Genomic DNA, 7,500 nt, shown 5'->3' with positions numbered 1-7,500 from the left:
AAGGAGGGCGTATTTGCGGTGTGGCTTTTAAAGTGATGTCGACAGGGCGGCGGAGGGCAATTTGCTGCTGGTCGTGGTGGTGCTGGTCGCCGTTGTTGTTGGGCTGGCGGCATGAAGCTGCTTGAGCGACAATGGTCTGCTGCGTCATTGGGGGTGCATCTTGTAACCTGTGCCGGGCAGCCAGGGATGCTGAATGGCGGAGCGGCCTGCAAGCCGAGCGCCTTTCTTCGGAAGCGGGCTTGATCGGCCAGCCGGCGGGTGGAAAACTTCGGTCGGCCAGTTCTGGCTGTCTGATGCGGCCGGGGCCGAAATGCGGATCTCTCCGCCGTCCCGTGTCGGACCGCTGTCGGCCATACCTCGTTGGAAAGCGGCGGCGACCCCGCAGGCGGCGGTGTCAGCCCGCTCCCGCATGGACGAGGCACGGCGTCGCTAGGCCGCTTGGCCCGCCGGGCAACCGGCATCCGCTGCAGTCTTTGGGCAGTAACATGACGACGCAACGTGGCAACTGGCGCGGGTAAAGAGCGTCCGCTGCGGCCGGACGGGTCGCACCGGAGGCCAGCGACGGCGTGCGGCCGGCTCTTTGGCCGGCGGAGGTGCAGCCGTTGGCTGGAGACCGCTTTCCGACGGCTATCTCCGCTGGTGGGCCAGCTGTGCTCGTCGGGTGCGCGGCGCGGGGAAGAGGAAGGCAAGCGGCATCGAACGCTACCACATTCCTGCGGGCCGACCCGAAGCCGAGCGCGCTGGAAGTCCGCGAAATGCAACCGGAGAAGAAAGTCTGAATGTGGCAACTGATGAACTGAAAATTGTCGGCGGCAAATGGTTAACCAAATGGGTTGAAGGTGGCAAACCATTAACCGAAAACTCTGGCAAATGGTTAACCGGCGTGTTAAGATGGTATCTTTAATAAAAGACGGAAATGACGAAGCCAACATAGCCAAACGAAGGCGGGGACGTTAGTGTGGCAGAAGGGCATGTCTTTAAGCCGTCGGGCGAATGTCCCTGCCAGTTGGAATCTTTTCGGGAAAAAGGGTGAAAAAATCGGAAAGGCCTAGCCGTCCGCCGTGGGGTGCGTTCGCTCGGGCTCGGCCAGCCGCGTCGATGGGTGCCGGAACGGTGCGGCTGCGCTCCGGGAGTGCGGAGATACGGCCTGTCAAGTTTCGTCCCGGAAGTCTGGATGGAGCTAAATCCGAAGCCGTTTGCGGGAAATTAGTTCCAGGGCTCGGCGACCGAAGTCAAATCCGTCCCGCCAACTTGACACTTGTCATTTCTGTCCTTGGGGGTTGGCGGGGTACCTGCACAGAGGTAGGAGGTGGCTGATCGAGAATTGGTGAGTTTTCCAAAGTCACGTCTCGAGCCTCCAGGTCTGCAGAGACCGACCAGGGCTGCCGCCCAACCGACTATTCACCCTTTTTGGGCGGGAATTTTTTCCATTTTTGTCCATTTTTCGGGTTTTTGGTCGGGCTTCAAAAACGGCAGCCCGAGGCCTGGCAGAGGCCGGGGCATGTCCCCGGTCGCGCCAGGCGGCTCGCGCGACCCGATTAGGCCCCGAAAGGAGTCGGGAAATCGGCAGACCTGCCCGAGTTCAGCCCGGGGGAGGCGGGGGGCAGGTCGGTTCGGCTCAAATCATTAACCAAAGCCAAGACTTGGTCTCGCTGGCGCAACCGAAGTGCCAGGCTGGATAACTCATTAACCAGAAGGCGGCTGGAGGCAGGCAGGGCTGATGGCTGAGGCCGGGTGGAGGCCACCCGCGGCCGGGAAAGTCAAAAGTCCCGTTGTGTGGAAGTCTATGAGGTCAGATTCGGCCGCCTTACCGGGCCTGCGGTTGATGGTTTCCCGCTTGGGCAAGCGAGTCGGCCCGGCAAAGTGGCCACTTGCATTTTCTGGCAAGTGTCTGCGAACAACGTTAATGAGTTGAACCTCGGCAATTGTCGGAAGTCCCGATGAAGAAATGAAAATGCCCCTTTTGCGGGGATTTGGATGCTCATGGCCGGCAGCAGGTGGCCCGACGCCCCGCCAACTTGACACTTGTCATTTCTGTCCTTGGGGGTTGGCGGGGTATCTGCACAGAGGTAGGAGGTGGCAGAATCGAGACTTGGTGAGTTTTCCAAACAAACGTCTCGAGCCTCCAGGTCTGCAGAGACCGACCAGGGCTGCCGCCCAACCGACTATTCACCCTTTTTGGGCGGGAATTTATTCCCTTTTTGCCCATTTTTCGGGTTTTTGGTCGGGCTTCAAAAGCGGCTGCCCGAGGCCTGGCAGGTGCCGGGGCATGGTCCCCGATCGCGCCAGGCGGCTCGCGCGACGCGATTAGGCCCCGAAAGGAGTCGGGAAATCGGCAGACCTGCCCGAGTTCAGCCCGCGGGGGCGGGGGGTAGGTCGGTTCGGCTCAAATCATTAACCAAAGCCGAGACTTGGTCTCGCTGGCGCAACCGAAGTGCCAGGCTGGATAACTCATTAACCAGAAGGCGGCTGGAGGCAGGCAGGGCTGATGGCTGAGGCCGGGTGGAGGCCACCCGCGGCCGGGAAAGTCAAAAGTCCCGTTGTGTGGAAGTCTATGAGGTCAGATTCGGCCGCCTTACCGGGCCTTCGGTTGATGGTTTCCCGCTTGGGCAAGCGAGTCGGCCCGGCAAAGTGGCCACTTGCATTTTCTGGCAAGTGTCTGCGAACAACGTTAATGAGTTGAACCTTGGAAATTGCCGGAAGTCCCGATGAAGAAATGAAAATGCCCCTTTTGCGGGGATTTGGATGCTCATGGCCGGCAGCAGGTGGCCCGACGCCCCGCCAACTTGACACTTGTCATTTCTGTCCTTGGGGGTTGGCGGGGTATCTGCACAGAGGTAGGAGGTGGCAGAATCGAGACTTGGTGAGTTTTCCAAACAAACGTCTCGAGCCTCCAGGTCTGCAGAGACCGACCAGGGCTGCCGCCCAACCGACTATTCACCCTTTTTGGGCGGGAATTTATTCCCTTTTTGCCCATTTTTCGGGTTTTTGGTCGGGCTTCAAAAGCGGCTGCCCGAGGCCTGGCAGAGGCCGGGGCATGGGCCCCGATCGCGCCAGGCGGCTCGCGCGACCCGATTAGGCCCCGAAAGGAGTCGGGAAATCGGCAGACCTTGCCGAGTTCAGCCCGCGGTGGCGGGGGGCAGGTCGGTTCGGCTCAAATCATTAACCAAAGCCGAGACTTGGTCTCGCTGGCGCAACCGAAGTGCCAGGCTGGATAACTCATTAACCAGAAGGCGGCTGGAGGCAGGCAGGGCTGATGGCTGAGGCCGGGTGGAGGCCACCCGCGGCCGGGAAAGTCAAAAGTCCCGTTGTGTGGAAGTCTATGAGGTCAGATTCGGCCGCCTTACCGGGCCTTCGGTTGATGGTTTCCCGCTTGGGCAAGCGAGTCGGCCCGGCAAAGTGGCCACTTGCATTTTCTGGCAAGTGTCTGCGAACAACGTTAATGAGTTGAACCTCGGAAATTGCCGGAAGTCCCGATGAAGAAATGAAAATGCCCCTTTTGCGGGGATTTGGATGCTCATGGCCGGCAGCAGGTGGCCCGACGCCCCGCCAACTTGACACTTGTCATTTCTGTCCTTGGGGGTTGGCGGGGTATCTGCACAGAGGTAGGAGGTGGCAGAATCGAGACTTGGTGAGTTTTCCAAACAAACGTCTCGAGCCTCCAGGTCTGCAGAGACCGACCAGGGCTGCCGCCCAACCGACTATTCACCCTTTTTGGGCGGGAATTTATTCCCTTTTTGCCCATTTTTCGGGTTTTTGGTCGGGCTTCAAAAGCGGCTGCCCGAGGCCTGGCAGAGGCCGGGGCATGGTCCCCGATCGCGCCAGGCGGCTCGCGCGACCCGATTAGGCCCCGAAAGGAGTCGGGAAATCGGCAGACCTGCCCGAGTTCAGCCCGGGGGGGGCGGGGGGCAGGTCGGTTCGGCTCAAATCATTAACCAAAGCCGAGACTTGGTCTCGCTGGCGCAACCGAAGTGCCAGGCTGGATAACTCATTAACCAGAAGGCGGCTGGAGGCAGGCAGGGCTGATGGCTGAGGCCGGGTGGAGGCCACCCGCGGCCGGGAAAGTCAAAAGTCCCGTTGTGTGGAAGTCTATGAGGTCAGATTCGGCCGCCTTACCGGGCCTTCGGTTGATGGTTTCCCGCTTGGGCAAGCGAGTCGGCCCGGCAAAGTGGCCACTTGCATTTTCTGGCAAGTGTCTGCGAACAACGTTAATGAGTTGAACCTTGGAAATTGCCGGAAGTCCCGATGAAGAAATGAAAATGCCCCTTTTGCGGGGATTTGGATGCTCATGGCCGGCAGCAGGTGGCCCGACGCCCCGCCAACTTGACACTTGTCATTTCTGTCCTTGGGGGTTGGCGGGGTATCTGCACAGAGGTAGGAGGTGGCAGAATCGAGACTTGGTGAGTTTTCCAAACAAACGTCTCGAGCCTCCAGGTCTGCAGAGACCGACCAGGGCTGCCGCCCAACCGACTATTCACCCTTTTTGGGCGGGAATTTATTCCCTTTTTGCCCATTTTTCGGGTTTTTGGTCGGGCTTCAAAAGCGGCTGCCCGAGGCCTGGCAGAGGCCGGGGCATGGGCCCCGATCGCGCCAGGCGGCTCGCGCGACCCGATTAGGCCCCGAAAGGAGTCGGGAAATCGGCAGACCTTGCCGAGTTCAGCCCGCGGTGGCGGGGGGCAGGTCGGTTCGGCTCAAATCATTAACCAAAGCCGAGACTTGGTCTCGCTGGCGCAACCGAAGTGCCAGGCTGGATAACTCATTAACCAGAAGGCGGCTGGAGGCAGGCAGGGCTGATGGCTGAGGCCGGGTGGAGGCCACCCGCGGCCGGGAAAGTCAAAAGTCCCGTTGTGTGGAAGTCTATGAGGTCAGATTCGGCCGCCTTACCGGGCCTTCGGTTGATGGTTTCCCGCTTGGGCAAGCGAGTCGGCCCGGCAAAGTGGCCACTTGCATTTTCTGGCAAGTGTCTGCGAACAACGTTAATGAGTTGAACCTCGGCAATTGTCGGAAGTCCCGATGAAGAAATGAAAATGCCCCTTTTGCGGGGATTTGGATGCTCATGGCCGGCAGCAGGTGGCCCGACGCCCCGCCAACTTGACACTTGTCATTTCTGTCCTTGGGGGTTGGCGGGGTATCTGCACAGAGGTAGGAGGTGGCAGAATCGAGACTTGGTGAGTTTTCCAAACAAACGTCTCGAGCCTCCAGGTCTGCAGAGACCGACCAGGGCTGCCGCCCAACCGACTATTCACCCTTTTTGGGCGGGAATTTATTCCCTTTTTGCCCATTTTTCGGGTTTTTGGTCGGGCTTCAAAAGCGGCTGCCCGAGGCCTGGCAGAGGCCGGGGCATGGTCCCCGATCGCGCCAGGCGGCTCGCGCGACCCGATTAGGCCCCGAAAGGAGTCGGGAAATCGGCAGACCTGCCCGAGTTCAGCCCGGGGGGGGCGGGGGGCAGGTCGGTTCGGCTCAAATCATTAACCAAAGCCGAGACTTGGTCTCGCTGGCGCAACCGAAGTGCCAGGCTGGATAACTCATTAACCAGAAGGCGGCTGGAGGCAGGCAGGGCTGATGGCTGAGGCCGGGTGGAGGCCACCCGCGGCCGGGAAAGTCAAAAGTCCCGTTGTGTGGAAGTCTATGAGGTCAGATTCGGCCGCCTTACCGGGCCTTCGGTTGATGGTTTCCCGCTTGGGCAAGCGAGTCGGCCCGGCAAAGTGGCCACTTGCATTTTCTGGCAAGTGTCTGCGAACAACGTTAATGAGTTGAACCTTGGAAATTGCCGGAAGTCCCGATGAAGAAATGAAAATGCCCCTTTTGCGGGGATTTGGATGCTCATGGCCGGCAGCAGGTGGCCCGACGCCCCGCCAACTTGACACTTGTCATTTCTGTCCTTGGGGGTTGGCGGGGTGCCCGGAGATTTTCGGGAACACGATTTTCAGAACATTTTTACGACAGCGGGTACACTTTGAAAGCGCCCGAAAAGTGATGCTTTGCTGAAAGGTGCTCAATCTCAGGAAAGAGACCTTTGAAAAGAGCACTTGGAAAGTCACAAAATGACCGGTGTGCGAGACTTGGAACAATTTTGACAAAGTCTTTTGTTGTACTTTTCAAACTCTTTGGTGTTTTGCTGAAATCGTACTCTGGGAGCCAGCAGCCCCGCTTGTACCCGTGCCCGGCTCTCAGGACAGACTAGTTTCCAACGGCCCTCCGTCTTTGCGCAACAAAGGACGCTGTCTGTCACAGATGCAAGCCCCTGGGTGAGGGAAATCTGTTTTACTGAGTAGTTAAGCACACGCGCAGTTCTTTCACCAAGTTCCCCTGCGTGTTGTGTGCTCGGTATCCACCGATCGATTTGGCGACTCGTGTCCGACGTGGGAGGGCTCGGAGTGGGGCCAGCTCCGGCTGGTGTGTTACCGACTCCGGCGTTCCTCCCGTTCTGCCCCGCAATGCGCCCACCGCCGGTGGGCAGACCGGGCATCCAATAACGAGTCAGAGGGCTTGGCACGGCTCCGGTTTCTCCTAGCCTGCCCTTTGGCACTTGACGAAGGTTCTCGCGTGAGTCCGAGGCGTCCACCTGTCTTTTGGTCTCGCAGTGGTCCGAATCAAGCTCCGGAGCGGGCGTCCGCCATCTCGACTCCCGAATGTGGTGGTGCGGGAATGTGCACAGCGCGTCTCGTTCTGGTAGCTGAACACGCCATTTCTCTGGCAAAATGTGAGCAGAGACACGCAGGCGCGGGCGGTGCGTGTCGACGCCCTTTGACGGTTACAGTGTTTGCAAGCTCCCAAGTTGAACCCGGCACCAACCTCCCTGTCGTGGGGAGGCCACGTGCCCAGCAGACACAGCGAAGGTGGCGCCTTGTCAAAAGAGTCATTGGTTTGTGTAAGCCTCTTACCCCGAGCGTGTTCACACTCCTCGTGATCCTTCTGTCCTGACGGTTTCCCGGTGCTCGTGCAACACACACACACACACAGAGCGAGAGAGAGACAGAGACCCACACACGACGTGTCGTACGTATGTATACACACACATAAGCAATCGTTGTGGGTGGTGTGTGCACGGTAGGACGGTCGGCGCTGGATGTTGTGCCCGGCAAGGTGGAGGCGCGCCTCTTCCTTTGTACTTTGTGGTTCCACCGTTCAGTCGCTCGCTCCCTGTCTGGCTGATTTGTTGGCCCCGATTTTCGGTTCAGCTACCTGGTTGATCCTGCCAGTAGCATATGCTTGTCTCAAAGATTAAGCCATGCATGTCTAAGTACACACGGCCGGTACAGTGAAACTGCGAATGGCTCATTAAATCAGTTATGGTTCCTTTGATCGCTCCAAACGTTACTTGGATAACTGTGGTAATTCTAGAGCTAATACATGCCAACGAGCGCTGACCCTCTGGGGATGCGTGCATTTATCAGACCAAAACCAATCCGGGCTTGCCCGGCAGCTTTGGTGACTCTAGATAACCTCGGGCTGATCGCACGTCCTCGTGACGGCGACGACTCATTCGAATGTCTGCCC

This window comes from Pristiophorus japonicus, unplaced genomic scaffold, assembly GCF_044704955.1.
Source record: "Pristiophorus japonicus isolate sPriJap1 unplaced genomic scaffold, sPriJap1.hap1 HAP1_SCAFFOLD_1544, whole genome shotgun sequence".
NCBI lineage: Eukaryota > Metazoa > Chordata > Chondrichthyes > Pristiophoridae > Pristiophorus > Pristiophorus japonicus.
Note: the sequence above shows the minus strand (reverse complement) of the source record.